The following is a 24,488-nucleotide window of genomic DNA, read 5'->3' as shown; positions in this document are numbered from 1 at the left end:
CCGATCCCTGGGACTTCAGCCACTGCTGTCGAACTGCCAGATCCGGTGTTACTCCGGGAATAGCTGTGCTGGAATAACTCATCTGTCCGAATTTTTTCCAACACTCCTTTGAGATGTTCTTCTCTCCATTCCTCATGGTCATGTCTTCTTGCCAGCAGCTCATGTTCCACCAGTGTCCGGTTTCGAACACATGAAATGACAGTGAGTTCAGCGTATCGATCGACCAGTTGGAAAATCTTAACCTTCTCCTTCATCAGGATCGGGTTTTCTTTTCACCGTTTCGGTCTGTTCGCACAAAGTTTCTTTGTGCTTCTGTTGAAGATCTTTTGACAGATGGGAGTGAAAAAAGTTTCAAATTAGCTTAATTAATGCAAAAAAAAAAACAAAGATTCCTAACATCATTATATCCAAACTACACTTCTTCCTACCCTGCGCCCAGGATGAGGTTTTCTATACCAGGTCATGGGAGATGTCCTCATTTTAGGGAACGGGGGTTCCCCTCTTCCATTATAGATGAGGGCCACACATGGGTCTCCACGATAACCCGCTGCTCGGCTCTTGCTCAGCCTTCCCCATTCGCAACAGGAACAGAGTCCCCTGGTCCTCATCTTTAACCCCATCAGCCATCACATACAGCACAATCCTCTGACATTTTTGCCACCTCCAACAGGATCCCACTACTAGCTACATCTTCCCGTCTCCACCCCTTTCTGCTTTCCGGAGAAACCGGGAACTTCTACAGGTGCACAGTAGAGAGCATGCTGACCGGTTGCATCGTAGCTTGGTTCGGCAACCTGAGCGCCCTGGAGAGGAATATACTACAAAAAGTAGTAAACACTGCCCATCCATCATCGGCTCTGACCTCCCCACCATCGAGGGGAGCTATCGCAGTCGCTGCCTCAAAAAGGCTGGCAGCATCATCAAGGACCCACACCATCCTGGCCACACACTCATCTCCCTGCTACCTTCAGGTAGAAGGTACAGGAGCCTGAAAACTGCAACATCCAGGTTCAGAAACAGCTTCTTCACCACAGCCATAAGGCTATTGAACTCAACTCAAACAAAACTCTGAACATTAATAGCCCATTATCACTTTATTTGCACTTTATCTGTTTATTTATTCATGTGTGTATATATTTATACAATGGTATATGGACACACTGATTTGTTCTGTATTCATGCCTTCTATAATTCTGTTGTGCTGAAGCAAAGCAAGAATTTCATTGTCCTATCTGGGACACATGACAACAAACTCTCTTGAATCTTGAAACCGTCTCCTCCGCAACTCCCTGGTCAACTCGTCCCCTCACAGCCAATCCACCCCCTCCCCAAGAACTTTCCCCAGCAACCGCAGGAAATGCAACACTGTCTTTTCAGGTGAGGCAGAGGTTCACTTGCACCTCATCCAACCTCTTCTACTGTATCCACTGTTTCAGGTGTCGACTCCTGTATATCGGCGAGACCAACGCAGGCTCGGCAATCGTTTTGCTGAACACCTCCGCTCAGTCCGCTAAACCTACTTGATCTCCCGGTTGCTCAGCACTTTAACTCCCCCTCCCATTCACAATCTGGCCTGGGCCTCCTCCATCGTCAGAGTGAGGCCCAGTGCAAATTGGAGGAACAGCACCTCATATACGCATATTATGAGTAGCTTACACCCCAGCGGCATGAACATTGACTTCTCTAAATTCAAGTAGCCCTTGCTTTCCTTCTCTCCCCATCTGCTTCCCAGTTCGCATACCAGTCTTACTGTCTCCGAACGCATTTTATCTCTGTAACGCCCAATCCTCTGACATCAGTCTGAAGAAGGGTCTCGACCTGAAAAGTCACCCATTCCTTATCTCCGGAGATGCCGCCTCTGAGTTACTCCAGCAGTTTGTGTCTCATTGTATTACGGTTAATACTTCATTATATTTTTGATTATATTTTTGATTACCATATATTGTATGAGTGTTATTGTGTGCCTGGCCCTGATAGGTGGAAGTAAGTAAGAATCCCATTGCTCCATTATCAGTACAAGTGCCAATTCACATTTTTATCAAAAGCAAAATGTACAATGCCATGCCATCGCATACCTTTCAGGTAAGCCGGTAATTCCAAGACAACTTGCATCGCTTTGAAAGATTCTATGAGGTCAGAACCTGTTGAAATCATTTCAGGAAATGAATCAGAGTAATACTGTATTCCAAATGAAGGCAGATTATACATCTAACATGGAGTTTACCAGACCTTTTTCCTCTGCTTCTTTAAGCATTTTGCCCAATTTGGGGAAAACGTGTTGCATTTTCACGAAGCATTTCCAGATCTGTTTTTGAACCGGGGGCTCCTTTCCCGTCACCAGTCCGAGCAGGAGCTTGGAACCGGCCGCATGGTTTCCTCTCTCCGTGCGCTGAACGATTTGCTATGAAACAACGTAGAGACAGTCATTGAACTGTATAGAGTTATAATGAACATATTGGTAAGCAAGTTGAAAGGGTCACATCAAATGAGGCACAAGACGGCTCAGGTTTGGACAACTCCGATATTTGGAGCAGTGAAGACGATGGTGGGCTGTACTCGTGACCCAGATAAAGGGATGCATATTCCCAGGTTGGCGGGACCGATATATGATGAAAGAATGGATCGAATGGGCGTATATTCACTGGAATTTAGGATGAGAGTGAATATTATAGAAACATATACAATTCTTCAGGGATTGGACAAGCTAGATGCAGGAAATATGTTTCCGATGTCGGGGGAGTCCAGAACCAAGTGTCACAGTTTAAGAAGAACGGGTAGGCCATTTCGGACTGAGATGAGGAAAAACATTTTCACCCAGAGTTGTAAATCTGTGGAATTCTCTGCCACAGAAGGCCAATTCACTGGATGCATTCCAGAGAGTTACATATAGCTCTTAGGGCTAACGGAATCAAGGAATATGGGCAAAAAAGCAGGAAATATGAAATAGGAGTGAGATCAGCCACGATTGAATGGCAGAGAAGACTCGATGGGCCGAATAGCCTAATTCTACTCCTGCAAATTAGTGTAAATTAGTAATAAGAATTTTTGTGATTTGAGCAGTTCTGAATACTACGTGCCACTGGCTTCCGGAAGAGTACCGTGGAAAGTGGGATCTGTGTAAATTAATAGTAATAAAGAGGGCATAAAATGGTCCAAGCCCTGGATAAGAGTGATGGTGGAGCTCCAGTACAGCACATGTGTTACTTAGACCTCAAAAAACATAAAGATTCTATGATGACCAGGCAAACAGATTAAAAACAAAAGAGAATACGGTTGGCCAACAGAATTATAAACAATTGGTAATCCAATAAAGGAACAAAGGGGATTATGGAGCCATGGGGGAGGAGCTAGCCAAGGTTGACTGGAAAGATACCCTAGCACGGATGACAGTGGAACAACAATGGCAGGTATTTCTGGGAATAATAATGAAGGAGAGTAAGTGGCAACTGTGGCTGACAAGGGAAGTCAGGCATAGTAAAAAAAATAAGAGAAGTAGTACAACATAGCAAAGATGAGCCAGGAGCCAGAGGATTGGGTAACGTCTAAAGAGCAACAGAAGATAACTAAAAACGGGGAGAAAAGATGAGGTACGAAGGTAAGGTAGCCAAGAATATAAAGGAGGGCAGTAACCATATAACAATTACAGCACGGAAACAGGCCATCTCGGCCCTACAAGTCCATGCCGAACAAATTTTTTTCCCCTTAGTCCCACCTGCCTGCACTCGTACCATAACCCTCCATTCCCTTCTCATCCATATGCCTATCCAATTTATTTTAAATGATACCAATGAATCTGCCTCCACCACTTCCACTGGGAGCTCATTCCACACCGCCACCACTCTCTGCGTAAAGAAGTTCCCCCTCATATTACCCCTAAACTTCTGTCCCTTAATTCTGAAGTCATGTCCTCTTGTTTGAATCTTCCCTATTCTCAAAGGGAAAAGCTTGTCCACATCAACTCTGTCTATCCCTCTTATCATTTTTCTATACCCTCTGGCTCTATCAACTGTAGTCTCTGCATGTTCCCTCCCTGTTAGGTTCCAGTACGTGTGTAGACCAGATGTGGTTAGTACTGGAACGTGTGTTATTAGTGTTTAAATAAAGATCTAGCTAAAGGACTATGGACAACGTCTAGCTTCCTTTACATGGTGTCAGCCAGTGTAAATCTGCGCCTCTGTTTATCGGGTTTTTTTTATTCATTTGTCTTGTAAGTGTGTGCAAGGATGGCTTCGTCGTGTCGCAAGCCTTCCCCGTTAGTTTTCGATGCTGACATAGCGGAGCGATGGGAGACGTTTGTTATGGACTACAACCATTATGTGAACATCGCTCACCACAATGACTCTCCTGCTCTCAGAGCATCTTTGCTGCTGAATCTCGCTGGTCCGGATGCCATGAGGAGGGCTCGGCACTTTGACTACCGTCCAGCAGTCCTGGACGCGGCTGGCCAGGTTGTCGAGCAAGCGGAGTCTCCTGACGACCCAATCTGTCTCCTGAGAAAATTCACTGAAATCTGTGACCTGCCTTCAAATCGTATCTTGGAAAGAACACGTTTGTTCTCCCGCAGGCAGCAGCCTGGGGAGCCGGTGGAATGTTTCATTGCAGACCTCCGCCACCTGTCGCAGCGATGTCGTTTTGGTGAGTTACGTGACGAGCTCACGCGGGACATTCTAGTTAATGGAATGCTTGATCAAAAGCTGCGAACTGATTTAATGCGGAAACCTGATCTCACGTTAAATGAAGCTGTGCATGCCTGCAGGCTAGCTGAGGTCGTTGCTCCGGCCAGTGGAGAGAGAGGTTCTGGGAACAGCACCGTCGCTGTGGCTACTGTGTTCGTGCCACGAAGGGCACCCAGTAATTCCAGACCTCAGTTTCGCCCCCAGTTTGTCCCCCGCCCCCAGGGTGCCAGAAAGTGCTCTAATTGTGGATATGGTCACTTGCCACAGGCTGTTTGTCCTGCGATCGGAAAAGCCTGTAACTTTTGCAGAAAGCTTAACCATTTCTCGTCCATGTGCCGTTCCCGTGGGAACGTGGCTCAGCCACCTCGCCAGGTGCTGAATAATCTCCAAAGGATCGACAATGTCCTTGATTCTCAGTCTGAGGAGGATTCCGCCCTCGAGTCTGACTCCAGCATTTCGATGGGGGATGCTAGTGTTTACGCTCTGCTGCACAACCAAACTCGCCTCCCCGATCCATCGGTGCTAGTCACTGTCAATAACAAGACCTTCACAGCGAAATTGGACACTGGTGCAAAAGTTTCTGTTATCTCAACAAAGCTCTTCCACAAGATAAGGAATAATGAGCAACTGTCTGCTGATCGATCGGTACTGCGAGCTTATGGTGGGGAGGAGCTGACTCCTGTGGGGAGGGTAACTTTCCACTGCAAGCTGCAAAAGACATCTCGTGATTTATCGTTTTTTGTTTTGGACTGTGATTGTGTGCCTCTGCTAAGTAATCAGGCATGCCAGGATCTGGGCCTGGTTGCGTTTGACAGTACTGTTCATGAGGTGAGGGTGCAGTTAGACCCCGTGTCTGAATACCCTGATCTTTTCGATGACAAGCTGGGGAAGCTGCCTCTCGTATACAAAATTGCCATTGACTCATCTGTCACCCCAGTGTGCCGTCCGTCTCATAGGGTTTCATTTGCAATGAAGGACAAGGTTAAAGCTATGCTCGACAAGATGGTGAACCTGGGGGTCCTGGAAGCTGTTAGCGAGCCCACCAGCTGGGTGTCCACCATGGTCGCAACCATGAAGAAGGGCAAGAATGAGATTAGAGTCTGCATCAACCCGAAGGATCTGAATACTGCCATCAAGAGACCACACTACCCTATGCGGACTGTTGAGGATGTAGCTGCCCAGGTGGGCCAGGCCACCGTGTTTTCTGTTCTTGACGCCAGAAGCTCCTTCTGGCAGATTCCTCTGCACAGCAAGTCGTCCGACCTCACCACTTTCGCCACGCCTTTTGGGAGGTACAAGTTCCTCAGAATGCCTTTCGGGATTAGCTCCGCCAGCGAAGTCTTCCAGCGCTCCATGGAGCAGTTGTTTGCCGGGCTCCCATGTGCCATCATTGTAGATGACATCCTTGTGTACGGCCGGGATGTCGAGGAGCATGACCGTAATCTCCGCCGGGTCCTCGACCGTGCTCGTCAGATAAACCTCAAGCTGAATCCCTCCAAGTGCCGGTTCCGTCTGTCTGAGGTTTCCTACGTCGGACACATTTTCACCTCTCGGGGTCTGAAGCCCGACCCTGCCAAGACCACTGCTATTTCAGAGTTTCCTGCACCGGTTGATGTTGCAGGTCTGCAAAGGTTTCTCGGGATGGTGAATTATTTGGGCAAGTTCGTCCCGCGCCTCAGTGAACTAAGTGCGCCGCTGCGCCTTCTGACCAAGAAGGATGTTGCCTGGTCATGGAGCCCACAACACCAACTGTCTTTTGACGCTTTAAAAAAGCAGCTGATTGACACTCCTGTACTGCGATTCTTTGACCTCAAGTTGCCAATTGTCGTGACCTGTGATGCTTCCCGTTTTGGCCTCGGTGCTGCCTGCATGCAGCTCTGCGAAGGTGATTCTCTGCTGCCTGTCTCGTTTGCTTCTCGCACAATGACCGACACGGAGCAGAGGTATGCTCAAATCGAGAAGGAGCTCCTGGCTGTGGTGTTTGCCTGTTCGAAGTTTAGAGATTTTCTTTACGGTGTGCGGTTCACAGTTGAAACGGACCACCAGCCGTTGGTTACTATACTTAATAAGCCCATTCATGCTGCCCCGGCCCGATTGCAGCGGATGATGTTACAGCTGCAACGTTTTGAATTCGACATAGTGTACAAGAAGGGCACGGAAATGCATGTTGCTGATGCCCTGTCGCGGGCGCCTTTGTCCTCCTGTGTACAGCATCCATATGAACAGTCTGATCTGCATGTCCTCAACGTTAATTTTGTCCCGTCCAAGCAGTTACAGACACTGATCGAGCACACCGCTGCTGACTCTGATTTGCAGCAGCTGTCGGCTGTTATTCTGCGTGGTTGGCCCTGCAAGCCACACTCCCTGCCTGCTGCCGTGAGGCCGTTCTTCCTTGTTCGGGACGAGCTTGTACTTTGTGATGGAATCATTATTAAGGGCCACAAAGTGGTTATTCCTGCCTCGTTGTATGATGCCTACTATACTGCTGCACACTCCGGGCACCCGGGTGCCGACGCCACCGTTGCCCATGCCCAGGGGCAATACTATTGGCCTGCTATGGCCAAGTACATCAAGGCTCGGGTTGCTGCGTGTGCTGCTTGCAACTCCATGGCCCCTCACCATCAACGACAACCCCTGCTACAACAGCCGGCACCTGAAATGCCCTGGTCTTCGCTGGCCGCCGATATTTTTGAGTGGCGTGGGAAGAACTATCTGGTACTTGTCGACTCATATTCATCGTGGTTTGATGTGGACCTTCTTCCCACCATCACCTCGGAGATGGTCATCAGTAAGCTGCGCCGCCACTTTGCCACGTTTGGATCTCCAGTGAAGCTACAAACTGACAACGGCCGGCAGTTCACTAGTGCTGAGTTTGCTGCCTTTGCGACCAAGTGGAACTTTGCCCATTACACAAGCAGCCCGGAATTCCCTCAGAGCAACGGGCTGGCAGAACGTGCTGTGCGCAGTGCTAAGACTTTGTTGGAACAGTCTCGCTTGTCTAATTGTGATTTCTACCAAGGACTTTTGAATTTACGTAATATTTCTCGCGATGGAGTTTTAGGTTCTCCTGCACAACGGCTCATGTCTCGCGTCCTCCGTCCTCCTATGCCCATTTCCCAACAATCCCTGACTCCTGTGGTTCGTTCCCCTGAGGCGGTCCACCGCCGCATCTCTCATCGCCATGAGATCCAGCGTCGGTCTCATGACAAGTCTTGTCGTCCTCTACCTCCCCTCTCCGCGGGCCAGGTGGTTCGCATGCAGACTTCCACTGGTTTTTCCAAACTTGCTACTGTTGTAGGGCTGGCTGACTCCCCTCGCTCCTATTTGGTGGATTACGAGGGCACTGTATATCGTCGCAGTCGCCAGCATTTGCGTGCTGTCCGTGAGCCTCCTCCACCGGTTTCTTTCCCGTCATCGTCCACTCCCATACCTGTTCCTCCTCCTCGGGCTATCCCATGTGCCCCTGCTGTCGTTCCAGCGCCTACCCAACCTTCTCCTGTGAAACCTGATATCGGCTCTCCTGTTCTTTCCCCAAGGTCCTCTCCTGTCGGTTCATCTTTTCTGTCCTCCCCTCCTAGTTCGGTTTTGGCCTCGCCGGTCTCTAGTCCCCGGCCTGCATTGCTGCCTATTCCGTCCCCCCGATCTTCGCTGCCTTTGCCTTTGGGAGAGGGGAGTGAGGGTGGTGTACGGACCCGCTCGGGCAGAGTTGTGCGGGCCCCTGATCGGTATGGTGATTATGCTTAGTTTAAGATGTTCTCTGACTACTATTGTTATTATGTGCAGGTCTGTATAATTGCCTGCTGCTGCTATTTTATCTTACGGGAAGGGATGTAGATGGTTATGCATGCAACCATATATGTAACTACCTCATTAGCATATTGACCCTCCCACATTCTATAGTATAACTGTAGTCTCTGCATGTTCCCTCCCTGTTAGGTTCCAGTACGTGTGTAGACCAGATGTGGTTAGTACTGGAACGTGTGTTATTAGTGTTTAAATAAAGATCTAGCTAAAGGACTATGGACAACGTCTAGTTTCCTTACACTATCAAGAAGATTAGTCAAACATGAGACAAATCCATGTTGACTGTTCCTAATCAGACCCTGTTTATCTAGATGCATTGTTTCTAAGTTTCTTTTCCATTAACGATAACAGGTCTATGCGGCTAGGTTTACTCTTTCAAACTGGAGACTATTCCCGTTTCTAATGACATTTGAAATATTTCTGTCAAATTTCTACACTACATGTCCGAGTGGAGACTTATCCACTTTTATACACCGAGACCAGGTACTAAAACGAACTGTGAGGGAAGAAAGGGAACGGTGTGGGACCAGGTGCTACTAAAAAACATTAACCGCAGGTGAAGATTGAAGGACCCCCCGTTGGATACATCTCCTGACTAAACTGCAAACGGATTGGAGAACCAAGAAAGGACAAGTTCGTGGCACCAGGGGGGGGGGGGGAAAGCAAAGGGGCTACTGAGCCTCCTTTATGTCCTGGAGTTGTTCCGGATGGGCTGGACCCCGGGGAAATAATCTGTTTCTGTCTACGAGCTATATATTCGCCCCTCCGCGACAATATAAGTGCATGCTGCGTGTGTAGGCACATCCCACCTAATGGTGGAGGAGGAATACCCCTCTTAACACTGCCCCTTAACAATACTGCGATTCTGGCCTTACACGGCTTTCGCAATAGGACAGCAACTAGCACCAGAGTCCATAGTACACCTATGGCTCTATTTTTCTGTTGGTGTTTGAATTAATATTTGTAATACTGTGTATCCGACCACTCTGTGCTTCACGGGGACTTTGACTGTTATCATGTCATGATTAAACAGATGGGAATGAAGAGTTTTAGAAATGAAAGGGTTGTCCCACTTGCATGTGATTGTGAGGGCACCGTATGTCCGCGCGGGGCCTGTCCCACTTCGAAGCGCGGAGGCGTATGGAGTTGTGCGGGGCTGGTCCCGACATCGAACGGGGCTCCGAAAATCCCGCACTGTCTGAAAATTTCGCGTCCCAACGGCCTGTCGGCACGCAGGCGCATTGAGGGCGTACGCTGCATCTTGACGGCGTACGCAGCGTCTTGACGGCATAAACCTAGCGCGTGGCGTTGCGTGATGACGTCACCGCCCGACGGCGTGCGATGCCCAAATTCAGTCGGCCCACCTCCTGCCCAGCTAATTGGTGAGTATGACGCAAATGATGTCACGCGCGAACTTGGAGCGTATTTAGCGCGTACTTAGCGTGAACTCCGCTTCCGTTTGGTGGCGCCAAACGCATGCAATCGTATGCAAGTGAGACAGGCCCTTAAGAGTGTACATGCAGAGGAACAGCTCATGCTGGAAATATGTGAAACCAAGATAAAATGCTGTGAATAGCTGAAATTGCAATGTCATGCATAATAAAAGAAAGAGATTCAGGATGTTAGGACTCAAAAGATAAGACGCCTGATTGCTAAGAAACCACACAGAAAGACAAGTCTGATGCAGACAAGAAATGATACCAGAAAGGATAAAATCTGGTGGAAGAATGTGCTGAGGAATGTGTGACTAACTACCATAAATGTACTGTCTGAGTGTGATACAATTGTGTGGGACCGCGAGGGGTAACGAGTATGTAGCCATACTTGTGGTTGCTCTCCCATTCTCGTATGCATAATAAAGAGGAATTGTTACATTCTGAAAGTGACTAATGCGTTTTGTTATCTGATAGCGTGAATAGAACTTTAACACTATTGAACAAGGTGGCCGTCACTTCCAATCCACTGGTACAGAATTCAGCGAGCTTTGAAAAACATCAATTGTGGAATCTCTGTCATGCTCTCGGAAAGGAAATCCTCTTGGTGAGGTCTCGTCACTCAATCATCCATCTCTACCACTCACCTCATATTCTTGCCCACTGAAATGTCTCTCGTATATTAGGATGAGGCCGACTTTCTCCACCGTTTGTTCAATCGCCTGTTCAAGTCCCTTCCGGTAATAATTTGTCAATTGGACCAGCTGAGAATCGTCCCACTTCTCCAGCAGCTCAGTTAGAGAAGATATTGTATCTGCAAATATGGAAGAGCACCACTCACATTGATAACTTTCTCTCTGGGCTGTTTCTGCATTTTCAATTGACAAACCAAAGCTTCAAGTCAGCAACTCACCAGACACCTCCCGGCAACCGTAACGTGCATCTCCAGCCAGGATGGGAGCAGAGCTGAGCAGCAGCTATTAGGGTGACATATCGCCTTTCGAGTGGCTTATTGAGAAACACATCAGCCAAAAGAAGTGAAGATATAGCAGAGTGGTCTATTTTTTAGTTTAGAGATACAGCGCGGAAACAGGCCGTTCGGCCCACCGAGTCCGCACTGACTAGCGATCCAGGCACATTAATACTATCCTACACACACTAGGGACAATTTACATTTATACAAAGCCAATCGACCCACAAACCTGTACGTCTTTGGAGTGTGGGAGGAAACCAAATATCTCGGAGAAGACCCACGCAGGTCACGAGGTGAACGCACAAACTCCATACAGACAGCACCAGTTGTCCGAATCGATCCCGAGTCTCTGATGCTAAAAGCGCTGTAAGTCAGCAACTCTGCCGCTGCGCCATCGTGAAACCTAATTATTAGTCATAGAGCGTGGAAACAGTTCCTTTAGCCCAACTTGGCCACACGAGCCAACATTTCCCATCAACACGTCCCACCTGTCCGTGCTTGGTGAAAATCCCTCCAAATCGGTCCTATCCATGTACACCATGGTTCTTAAACGTTGGGATAGTCTCTGCCTCAACTACCTCCTCCAGCAGCTTGTTTCTATACCCTTTGTGCAAAAATGTTACCCCTCAGATTCCCAGTAAATCATTTACCCTTCACCTTAAATCTGTGTCCTCTGGGTCCTGGATTCACCCACTCTGTGCAAAAGACTGTTTGCATCTACCCGATTTATATCTCTCATGACTTTATACATCCCGATAAGATCACTGCTCATCCTCCTGCACTCCAAGGAGTCCCAGCCTTCTCAACCTTTCCATGCATCTCAGACACTCGATTCCTGGCAACATCCTCGTAAATCTTTTTTTACCCTTTCTAGCTTGACAACATCTTGTCTATAACAGAGGCCCGGGGAGCCGTTGGTGAGAGGAGGAGTTACCTGGATCTGTGAGTATATAAACAGAGGCCCGGGGAGCCGTTGGTGCGAGGAGGGCTTACCTGGAGCCCTGTGAGTAAAAAACAGCGCGGGGTTTGCTTCTCAGCAGAGGCCCGGGGTGCCTTTGTGGAGAGAGGGACTAGGACTTGGCCTGGACATATGAGTATTGTGACAGGCGGGGTTTGCTTCTACAGTAGGATTAGGGGATGCCGTTGGTCAAGATGATCGGGTTTTACCTACCTGACTGGCTGTGAGTATAAAAACAGAGCGCGGGGTTTGCTTCTAGGAGAGGCCCGGGGAGACGTTGGTGAGAGGAGGAGTTACCTGGTGCTGTGAGTATAAAAACCATCGCGGGGTTTGCTTCTAACAGAGGCCCGGGGAGCCGTTGGTGCGAGGAGGACATACCTGGTGGCTGTGTGTATAAAAAACAGCGCGGGGTTTGTCTTCTAGAGAGGCCCTGGGGAGCCGTGGTGAGGAGGAGGAGTTACCTGGAGCTGTGAGTATAAAATCCAGCGAGGGGTTTGCTTTCTAGAGAGGCCCGGGGAGCCGTTGGTGAGAGGGGAGTTACCTGGAGCTGTGAGTTACGCAAATCTGCAACGTTCCATCTCACTTCCAGAGAAGGATTCTGATTCTGGTGGAAGCCTCTGATTGGTGGAAGAGGACCAGCGGATGCAGCTGATTGGCTTGTATTGTATTTGTATTGTAATTGTAAGGCTTTATTGTATTTGGATAAGGGGGACAATGAAGGCCAGGGCAGTTCACTGTTCTGGATGTCAGATGTGGGAGGTCATGGAGTCGGAGTGCCCTCCAGACGTCCACATCTGCGCAAGGTGCGTCGAGATGGGGCTCCTAAGGGACCGTGTCAGGAACCTGGAACAGCAACTCGATGACCTCTGTCTGCTCAGGGAGAGCGAGGAGGTCATAGAAAGGAGTTACAGGGAGGTGGTCACTCTAAGACCACGGGAGACAGAAAACTGGGTCACAGTTAGGAAGGGCAATGGGCAGAGGCAGGGACTGGTGAGTACCCTGGTGGCTGTACACCTTGAAAATAAGTACTCATGCTTGAGTAAGGGTGGGGGAGACAGCCTACCTGGGGGCAGCGACAGCGGCCGGGCCTCTGGCACAAAGACCGGTCCGGTTGCTCAGAAGGGTAAGGAAAAGAAGGGGAGGGCAATTGTAATAGGGGACTCTATAGTCAGGGGGTCGGATAGGCGATTCTGTGGACGCAGACAGGAGTCCCGGATGGTAGTTTGCCTCCCTGGTGCCAGGGTCAGGGATGTGTCTGAACGTGTCCAAGAAATCCTGAAATGGGAGGGAGAGGAGCCTGAGGTTGTGGTGCATATAGGTACCAACGACATAGGTAAAAAAAGAGAAGAGGTCCTGAAAGAAGAATTTAGGGAGTTAGGTAGAGAGTTAAGGAGAAGGACTGGAAAGGTAACAATCTCAGGATTACTGCCTGTGCCACGCGACAGTGAGAGTAGGAATGGAGTGAGGTGGAGGATAAATGCGTGGATGAGGGACTGGTGCAGTGGGTATGGATTCAAGTTTCTGGATCATTGGGACCTCTTTTGGGGAAGGTGCGACCTGTACAGAAAGGACGGGTTGCACTTGAACTCAAGGGGGACCAATATCCTGGTGGGGAGATTTGCAAAGGCTACTGGGGAGACTTTAAACTAGTATGGTTGGGGGGAGGGACTCAAATTGGGAAAGCTAGCAGTCAGTGTGTGAAGCAGGGGGCAGAGAATGGTAGCACTCTGACCCAAAATGTAGGGGAGAGAGAAGAAAAAGAAAATAATCAGAGAATAAGAGAGGGTGGGTTTCTTAAATGTGTATATTTTAATGCTAGGAGCATTGTAAGAAAAGTGGATGAACTTAGAGCCTGGATTGACACCTGGAAGTATGATGTTGTGGCGATCAGTGAAACATGGTTGCAGGAGGGCTGTGATTGGAAACTAAATATTCCAGGATTTCGTTGCTTCAGGTGTGATAGAATTGGAGGGGCAAGAGGTGGAGGTGTTGCATTGCTTATCAGGGAAGATATTACAGCAGTGCTTTGGCAGGATAGATTAGAGGGCTCGTCTAGGGAGGCTATATGGGTGGAACTGAGAAATGGGAAAGGGGTAGCAACACTTATAGGGGTGTATTATAGACCGCCAAATGGGGAGCGAGAATTGGAAGAGCAAATATGTAAGGAGATTGCAGATATTAGTAGTAAGCACAAGGTAGTGATTGTGGGAGATTTCAATTTTCCACACATAGACTGGGAAACACATTCTGTAAATGGGCTGGATGGGTTGGAGTTTGTAAAATGTGTGCAGGATAGTTTTTTGCAACAATACATAGAAGTACCTACTAGAGAAGGGGCGGTACTGGACCTCCTGTTAGGAAATGAGATGGGTCAGGTGGCAGAGGTATGCGTTGGGGAACAGTTCGGGTCCAGTGATCACAATACCATTAGTTTCAATATAATTATGGAGAGGGACAAACCTGGACTTAGGGTTGAGATTTTTGATTGGAGAAAGGCTAACTTTGAGGAGATGCGAAAGGATTTAAAAGGAGTAAATTGGGACAGTTTGTTTTATGGGAAAGATGTGGAAGAGAAATGGAGTACATTTAAAGGTGAAATTTTAAGAGTACAGAATCTTTATGTCCCCGTTCGGTTGAAAGGAAATCGTAAAAATTGTAAAGAGCCATGGTTATCAAGGGAAATTGGACACTTGGTTCGGAAAAAGAGGGAGATCTACAATAATTATAGGCAGCATGGAGTAAATGAGGTGCTTGAGGAGTATAAAAAATGTAAAAAGAATCTTAAGAAAGAAATTAGAAAAGCTAAAAGAAGATAATGAGGTTGCTTTGGCAAGTAAGGTAAAAGTAAATCCGAAGGGTTTCTACCGCTATATTAATAGCAAAAGGATAACGAGGGATAAAATTGGTCCATTAGAGAGTCAGAGTGGACAACTATCTGCAGAGCCAAAAGAGATGGGGAGATATTGAACAGTTTCTTTTCTTCGGTATTCACCAAGGAGAAGGATATTAAATTATGTGAGGTAAGGGAAACAAGTAGCGTAGCTATGGAAACTATGATGATCAAAGAAGAGGAAGTACTGACACTTTTGAGAAATATAAAAGTGGATAAGTCTCCAGGTCCGGACAGGATATTCCCTAGGACATTGAGGGAAGTTAGTGTAGAAATAGCAGGGGCTATGGCAGAAATATTTCAAATGTCATTAGAAACGGGAATAGTGCCGGAGGATTGGCGTACTGCGCATGTTGTTCCATTGTTTAAAAAGGGGTCTAAGAGTAAACCTAGCAATTATAGACCTGTTAGTTTGACGTCAGTGGTGGGCAAAATAATGGAAAGAATACTTAGAGATAATATATATAAGCATCTGGATAAACAGTGTCTGATTAGGAACAGTCAACATGGATTTGTGCCTGGAAGGTCATGTTTAACTAATCTTCTTGAATTTTTTGAAGATGTTACTCGGGAAATTGATGAGGGTAAAGCAGTGGATGTTGTGTATATGGACTTCAGTAAGGCCTTTGACAAGGTTCCTCATGGAAGGTTGGTTAAGAAGGTTCAATGGTTGGGTATTAATGGTGGAGTAGCAAGATGGATTCAACAGTGGCAGAATGGGAGATGCCAGAGAGTAATGGGGGATGGTTGTTTGTCAGGTTGGAGGCCAGTGACGAGTGGGGTGCCACAGGGATCTGTGTTGGGTCCACTGTTGTTTGTCATGTACATCAATGATCTGGATGATGGTGTGGTAAATTGGATTAGTAAGTATGCAGATGATACTAAGATAGGTGGGGTTGCGGGTAATGAAGTAGAGCCAGTTGGAAGAGTGGGCTGAAAGATGGCAGATGGAGTTTAATGCTGATAAGTGTGAGGTGCTACATCTTGGCAGGACAAATCAAAATAGGACGTACATGGTAAATGGTAGGGAATTGAAGAATGTAGGTGAACAAAGGGATCTGGGAATAACTGTGCACAGTTCCCTGAAAGTGGAATCTCATGTAGATAGGGAGGTAAAGAAAGCTTTTGGTGTGCTGGCCTTTATAAATCAGAGCATTGAGTATAGAAGTTGGGATGTAATGTTAAAATTGTACAAGGCATTGGTGAGGCCAATTCTGGAGTATGGTGTACAATTTTGGTCGCCTAATTATAGGAAGGATGTCAACAAAATAGAGAGAGTACAGTGGAGATTTACTAGAATGTTGCCTGGGTTTCAGCAACTAAGTTACAGTGAAAGGTTGAACAAGTTAGGGCTTTATTCTTTGGAGCGCAGAAGGTTAAGGGGGGACTTGATAGAGGTTTTTAAAATGATGAGAGGGATAGACAGAGTTGATGTGGAAAAGCTTTTCCCACTGAGAGTAGGGAAGATTCAAACAAGGGGACATGACATGAGAATTAAGGGACTGAAGTTTAGGGGTAACATGAGGGGGAACTTCTTTACTCAGAGAGTGGTAGCTGTGTGGAATGAGCTTCCAGTGAAGGTGGTGGTGGCAGGTTCGTTTTTATCATTTAAAAATAAATTGGATAGTTATATGGATGGGAAGGGAATGGAGGGTTATGGTCTGAGCGCAGGTATATGGGACTAGGGGAGATTATGTGTTCGGCACAGACTAGAAGGGTCGAGATGGCCTGTTTCCGTGCTGTAATTGTTATATGGTTATATTATATGGTTATATGATGCCCATAACTGAACACAATACTCTAAATGCAGCTTCATCAATGCAGGGCCGGATTTACGCACAAGTTAGACAAGATTAAGCTTATGGCCTCGAGATCTAGGGGGGCCTACTCACCTCGCTGCCTCACTGACCATCCGCCCACCGGGACCTCCTACTCTTTGCCCGCTGACCCTGGCCATTCCACCACCCTCCAGCAGCCCGAAGCCGTTGCCTTACCTGCAGCCTGGACTCAGCACCGGGGCTGAAGTTTCCACGCTGTTAACTCCCACTCCCCTGGGTTTGACAGCGCTGGGTCCTAGTGTTAGTTCCCCTAACCCTGGTAACATCAGTGGTTGTTCCACTGGGTCTTCCCCATTCCCCCCAAACAATGTGACCCCAGCTGTTCCCCACCCACACTATAGTCCTCATACCTCCTGACCACCCCCCCACCCCTCCACCAGACATTGGCCTCAGTCCACTCACCTGCCTTCCTCCGGCCCCAACCCCCATCCCTGCCGCAGGCCCAACACTCCAGAGCTTCAAACTGCGATCCAGGTAAGGCATCGCCCGCTCAGCAGTGAATCCAATATGTATTTTAAAACCAACTGTTTAATGACAACATACAGTAGGATCTAAAAGTGTCACACTGTCACTGTCAGGTAGCCATGGTCCTCTAGTCGTGGGGGTGGGGGGTTGGGAGGGCGGGGGGGGGGGCTCACAAGTGAAATAGCTCTTCATCTAAATCCGGCTCTGCATCAATGTCATATAGCTGCAACATTACCTCCCAACTTCTGTACTCATGAAGGCCAATGTGTCAAAAGCCTTTTTGACCACCCAATCTACCTGCGACTCCACCTTCAAGGAACCATGCGCCTGCACTCCTGGATCCCTCAGCTCTACAACACTCCCCAGAGCCCGACCATTCACTGTGTGTACTGTGTAGGTCCAGCCCATGTTAGACTTCCCAAAATGCAACACCTCTGTATTAAAGTCTGTATTAAATTCCAGCAACCATTCCTCAGCCTGGCCAATCAATCAAGATCCCTCTGCAATTTTGCACAACCATCTTCAAAACCCACCCACTTTTGTATCAATAGACAAGACAATAGGTGCAGCTGTAGGCCATTCGGCCCTTCAAGCCAGCTCCATCATTCAATGTGATCATCCACGGTCAGTACCCCGTTCCTGCCTTCTCCCCATATCTGTTGACTCTACTACCTTTAAGGGCTCTATCTAACTGTCACTTGAAAGTATCCAGAGAACCACCGTCCTCTGAGGCAGAGAATTCCACAGACTCACAACACTCTGTGTGAAAAGGTATTCCCTCATTACCGTACTAAATGGCTTACTCCTTATTCTTAAACTGTGTCCCCTGGTTCAGGACTCCCCCAACATCGGGAACATGTTTTTCTGCCTCTAGCGTGTCCAAACCATTAATAATCTTATATGTTTCAATAAGATCCCCTCTCATCCTTCTAAATTCCAGCGTATGCAAGCCCAGCGGCGCCATTCTATCAACAGATGACAGTCCTGCCATCCCATGAATTAACCATGTGAACCTATGCTGCACTCCCTCAATACCAAGAATGTCCTTCCTCAAATTTGGAGACCAAAACTGCACACAATACTCCAGGTGTGGTCTCACTAGGGTCCTGTACAACTGCAGAAGGACACATTTGCTCCTATTCTTAACTCCTCTTATTATGAAAGCCAATGTGCCTTTTGCTTTCTTCACTGTCTGTTGTACCTGCATGCTTACTTTCAGATCATCTGCAAACTTGCTAATCTTTCCGTATATGTTCTCATACCCCCAAAGTTCGCCTTACCCCAATTTATCATTTGAGCTCTGCGGGGAGGGATATCCATAACTATCTTAAACCTAATCGTACAGTGGTCTCTGGCCTCAGAATGGGTAGAACTTAGAAAGAGAATAATCTGCTGGGACTATAGTATTGGACTGCAGATTCAATGTGAATTAGAGGATACTTTGTGTGGGAGATTGCAGGTAGATGTAATAACGGTGTGGTACTCATGGGAGTATTCATCTTGCCATATATTTACTGATCACTCATTGCGTAACCGGTTTGGACGGGGTGAAATTTGTTAAACACGCTCGTGAAAACTTCCTTAATCAATGTAAAGAGAGTGTGCGGGGACAATGTAGGGCAGGCGACTAAACTGTCAGTGGGGGAGTACTTTGGGAGTAGTGACTATTAATTTATTGTATGTAGTGTACTTATGTAGACAGATAGGACTGGTCCACAGATTAACTTCCTAAACTGGGACAAATCGATTTTGGAGATATTCAGCTCTTATAACCATATAACAATTACAGCATGGAAACAGGCCATCTCGGCCCTACAAATCCGTGCCGAACAACTTTTTTCCCTTAGTCCCACCTGCCTGCACTCATACCATAATCCTCCATTCTCTTCTCATCCATATGCCTATCCAATTTATTTTTAAATGATACTAACGAACCTGCCGACACCACTTCCACTGGAAGCTCATTCCACACCGCTACCACTCTCTGAGTAAAGAAGTTCCCCCTCATGTTACCCCTAAACTTCTGTCCCTTAATTCTGAAGTCATGTCCTCTTGTTTGAATCTTCCCTATTCTCAAAGGGAAAAGCTTGTCCACATCAACTCTGTCTATCCCTCTCATCATTTTAAAGACCTCTATCAAGTCGCCCCTTAACCTTCTGCGCTCCAGAGAATAAAGACCTAACTTATTCCTATCTCTGTAACTTAGTTGTTGAAACCCAGGCAACATTCTAGTAAATCTCCTCTGTACTCTCTCTATTTTGTTGACATCCTTCCTATAATTGGGCGACCCAAAATTGTACACCATACTCCAGATTTGGTCTCACCAATGCCTTGTACAATTTTAACATTACATCCCAGCTTCTATACTCAATGCTCTGATTTATAAAGGCTAGCATAGCAAAAGCTTTCTTTACCACCCTATCTATATGAGATTCCACCTTCAAGGAACTATGCACGGTTATTCCCAGATCCCTCTGTTCAACTGTATTCTTCAATTCCCTACCATTTACCATGTACGTCCTATTTTGATTTGGCCTGCCAAGGTGTAGCACCTCACATTTATCAGCATTAAACTCCATCTGCCATCTTTCAGCCCATTTTTTCAAATGGCCTAATTCACTCGGTAGACTTTGGAAATCCTCTTCATTATCCACAACACCCCCTATCTTGGTATCATCTGCATACTTACTAATCCAATTTACCACACCTTCATCCAGATCATTGATGTACATGACAAACAACAAAGGACCCAACACAGATCCCTGAGGCACCCCACTAGTCACCTGCCTCCAACCCGATAAACAGCCATCCACCATTACCCACTGGCTTCTCCCATTCAGCCACTGTTGAATCCATCTTGCTATTCCTGCATTTATACCCAACAGTTTAACCTTCTTAACCAACCTTCCATGAGGAACCTTGTCAAAGGCCTTACTAAAGTCCATATAGACATCATCCACTGCTTTACCCTCGTCAATTTCCCTAGTAACCTCTTCAAAAAATTCAAGAAGATTAGTCAAACATGACCTTCAAGGCACAAATCCATGTTGACTGTTCCTAATCAGACCCTGTTTATCCAGATGCTTATATATATTATCTTTAAGTATCTTTTCCATTAATTTTCCCACCACTGAAGTCAAACTAACAGGTCTATAATTGCTAGGTTTACTCTTAGAACCCTTTTTAAACAATGGAACAACATGCGCAGTACGCCAATCCTTGGGGACTATTCCCATTTCTATGTACCATTCTTGTACCATTTGATTTTGAGAGTCTATTTGTTGGTAATGGGAAGCTGGCAGGAGGGCACCTATTCAAAAGTGAAATCGTAAGAGGTTGACAACGGTAATGGTTGACAACGTTTCAAAAAGCTGGTTAATGACAGATGTTGAGATTAATCAGGGGAAAATACAGAACAATTGTAAGAGTTGCCGGGGTACGCCAAAGAAGGAGAGCAAAAACAGCATGTGAAATGTACCCTGTAGGCAAAGTAATCAAAAGAGATCCCGCAGGTATATAAAAAGTAAAAGAGTGGCGCAGGAGAGAATAGAACTGTTAAACGGCAGTGAGTTTATAGAAACATAGAAAATAGGTGCAGGAGTAGGCTATTCAGCCCTTCAAACCTGCACTGCCATTCAATATGATCATGGCTGATCATCCAACTCAGTATCCTGTACCTGCCTTCTCTTCATACCCCCTGATCCCTTTAGCCACAAGGGCCATATCTAACTCCCTCCTAAATATAGCCGATGAACTGGCCTCAACTATCTACTGTGGCAGAGAATTCCACAGATTCACCACTCTCTGTGTAAAAAATGTTTTTCTCATCTCGGTCCTAAAAGACATCCCCCTTATCCTTAAACTGTGACCCCTTGTTCTGGACTTCCCCAACATCGGGAACAATCTTCCTGCATCATTATGACTGTTGAATTTCGCTCCTGGGATAAATAAAGTTCTATCATATCGTAAGAACAAGCCAGGAAACTCCAAGCCGGTGAGCTTAACGTCAGCGTTGGGATTCCTAAGGACAGAATCTAGATGCATTTGGATCGGCACAGATTTACAGCAGGGTTTTCTGCACAGGTTGACAGCAGGGTTTTCTGCATGGGAAATCGTGTATTGCAAATCTAATTGGGATTTCCGAAGAAGTCACCAAAGGAAGTGATAAAGTCAGGGCCGAGGATGTTGAATAAGACCTTTGACATGGGCCTGCATGGATGATTAGGGTGGATGGTTAAATCACATGGAATGAAAGGCAAGGTAGCCAATCGTATTCAAACATGAATTGAAGACAGTGGTGGAAGGGTATTTGTGAAGACTTGTTTTTCTGTTCAGAGGCCAGTAAGCCTGTGTAGGAACAAACTGCAGATGCTGGCTTAAACCAAAGATAAACACGAAAAGCTGGAGTAACTCAGCAGGACAGGCAGCATCTCTGGTGTCATTTTGGGTCGAGATCCCTCTTCAGACAGTCAGGGGAAATGGAAAGGAGAGATATCGACAATGATGTAAAGAGATATAGAACAGTGAATTAAATATATGCTAAAAAGTAACTATGATAAAGGAAACAGGCCATTGTTAGCTGTTTGTTGGGTGTGAACGAGAAGCTGGTGTGACTTGGGTGAGGAAGGAATGGAGATAGATGGAATGAGGGGTTACTTGAAGGTAGAGAAATCAATATTCAAAGGGCAGAATGACCTACTCCTGCACCTATTGTCTATGTATCTATGTATTGTCCGCTTTCTTTAGCTGTCGGTTCAAACAGGGTAGATGAAATCCACCTCTGAATGCTTGACACATGCAAATATAAAGATGCAAATATACCTGTGTCCATTTTTATTCTTGAAACTGCCGGGCCTTCCTTCCGTTTGTTGCGTATCCTTTGCGTTGCACAATCACCGGCCCTGAAGTTCTGCAGAAATGACAGAAACAATTGGTAAACATAAGCCGAGTGATTTTATGGCAGAAAAAGCAGATGGTATTGCAGATAGTCGTGCAGGAGGGCGGAGGAATGGTCGACGGAATTTAATACAGTGAAAAATGTGAGATACTGCATTTTGCGAATTCCAACCTGGGCTGACACTATACAGGGAATGAGCAGAGCAGACCGGCAGCTTGTCCCATATACCCTCCTTTATTTATCAAGAGCAAAGTCACGGCAGCAGTTGCAGTTGGTTCGTACAGTGAGGCTGAGAAATGGAAAGAGGATGATGTAAGAGGGAGCTGTAAGGCTTATGAACAAAAACAACAACAACAACAACAACAGGATAATGAAGACAGCCAGCTGGATCATTGGTGCTCCACTCCCTTTCCTGTTGAAGATCTATCAGAAGCACAGCATCCGAGAGCCATCTCCATTATTAAGGACCTCTATCAGGGAAGAGGTACAGGAGCATCAGCTGCAGAACTAGCAGGATGCTGCACAGCTTCTTCCCGCAGGCAATAAAACTGGTTAACGGACTGTGTCCCCTCCCCATACATCAGACTCCAACACACCTAACCTCGCCCATACTTGGACAGCTAGACACTTGTCAAAGCAAAGCCACTGTCCAGTCCAAATTTCTGTTTTTAGTGCAATTTTAAAGTCTATTTTAGATAAGTAAATTTTAAAGTTGTATGTATTTATTCAGGTTTTGTTAACTGCACTGACAGGAACCGATTGAGAAACAATTTTTTGTTTTCTCTGTATATGTAAGTACGCAGTGAAAATGACATTGAAGTAAATACTGAATAACCATGTGGGGAGTGTGCAACAAGCCCCCCGATTCGTCTACGGGAATTAGAAGACCAAATATGCCAGGGTATTGAACACAGCTGACTAATAACGTTGTCATAATGGGGGATTAGCACCCCCTCCAACGCATCATAGCATCTGAGCACAATCAACCTCTTCACACACGACAGACTTGCAACACCATTCCGAAGAAGTTTATGCACGCTATCTTTACTGAAGTCAGGAGACCAGTTTACCCAGTGCACCAGGCGCAGCCACACAAAAAACCCATGATAATTGTAGAAAAACATCTTTACTCTTGTAACCCAGGCTGCCTCATTAGTGGCCCGCACATCTGACTTCCCACCACAACCTACCGGCATTCACACAACACGGCATTTCTGCTTTATTATCTTCTGGATAATACCCTCCTGAACCCTCCCAACACTCCTGAACCCTCCCAACACTCCTGAACCATATCATTCCCCTCCCCACCACGGCTGAACCCCTCTCATTCCCCTCCCCACCACGCCTGAACCCTCTAAGCACTTACCCCTTTTGCCATAGAGGGAGTGCAGAGAAGGTTCACCAGACTGATTCCTGGGATGTCAGGACTGTCTTATGAAGAAAGACTGGATAGACTTGGTTTATACTCTCTAGAATTTAGGAGATTGAGAGGGGATCTTATAGAAACTTACAAAATTCTTAAGGGGTTGGACAGGCTAGATGCAGGAAGATTGTTCCCGATGTTGGGGAAGTCCAGGACAAGGGGTCACAGCTTAAGGATAAGGGGGAAATCCTTTAAAACCGAGATGAGGAGAACTTTTTTCACACAGAGAGTGGTGAATCTCTGGAACTCTCTGCCACAGAGGGTAGTTGAGGCCAGTTCATTGGCTATATTTAAGAGGGAGTTAGATGTGGCCCTTGTGGCCAAGGGGATCAGAGGGTATGGAGAGAAGGCAGGTACGGGATACTGAGTTGGATGATCAGCCATGATCATATTGAATGGCGGTGCAGGCTCGAAGGGCCGAATGGCCTACTCCTGCACCTAATTTCTATGTTCTATGTTTCCTCCTGAAACCTCTCACCACTCTCATGAATCCTCACCACCCTCCCGCTCCTGAACCCTCTCAGCATCCCCACAACCTGAATCCTCTCAGCATCCCCAACCCCCTGAACCCACCCCACAACCAGAATGCTCAGCACCCGAACCAACCTGTACCCTCTCAGCACCTTCCTTATCATCCTGAACCCTCCCCACCCTGAGCCCTCACCACCTTATTAGCACCTTCTCAGCACCCCCTCCCCACATCCTGAACCATCCTAGTACCTTCTGATCCCTCTCATCCTCCCCACACCCTGTGAACCCTCTTCCTATCCTCCCTACCATCACACCCCTTGAACCCTCGCCCCCACCCTCCTGAACCCTCACCCCACCCGCCATAACCCTCTCCCCACCCGCCTGAAATTCCTCTCCACACACAATCCCTTCAGCACCCTCCCCACACCAACTCCACCCTCCAGAGCCTTCATCGCCCATCATTCCCCATCCCTGAATCCACTCAGCACCCCCCTGAACCCTCTCCCCATCCCCTGAACCCACTCACCGTCCCCCGTGAACCTTCTTCCCACTCCCCTGCACCCTCTCACCACCCTTCCCCACCTCCCGATCCTTCTCACCACCCCACCCCCCCTGCACCTTCTCCACCCCCGCTGATCCTCCTCAACATCCTTCTTCTTC

The sequence above is a fragment of the Leucoraja erinacea genome, unplaced genomic scaffold, assembly GCF_028641065.1.
Source record: "Leucoraja erinacea ecotype New England unplaced genomic scaffold, Leri_hhj_1 Leri_644S, whole genome shotgun sequence".
Classification (NCBI taxonomy): Eukaryota; Metazoa; Chordata; class Chondrichthyes; order Rajiformes; family Rajidae; genus Leucoraja; species Leucoraja erinaceus.
Note: the sequence above shows the minus strand (reverse complement) of the source record.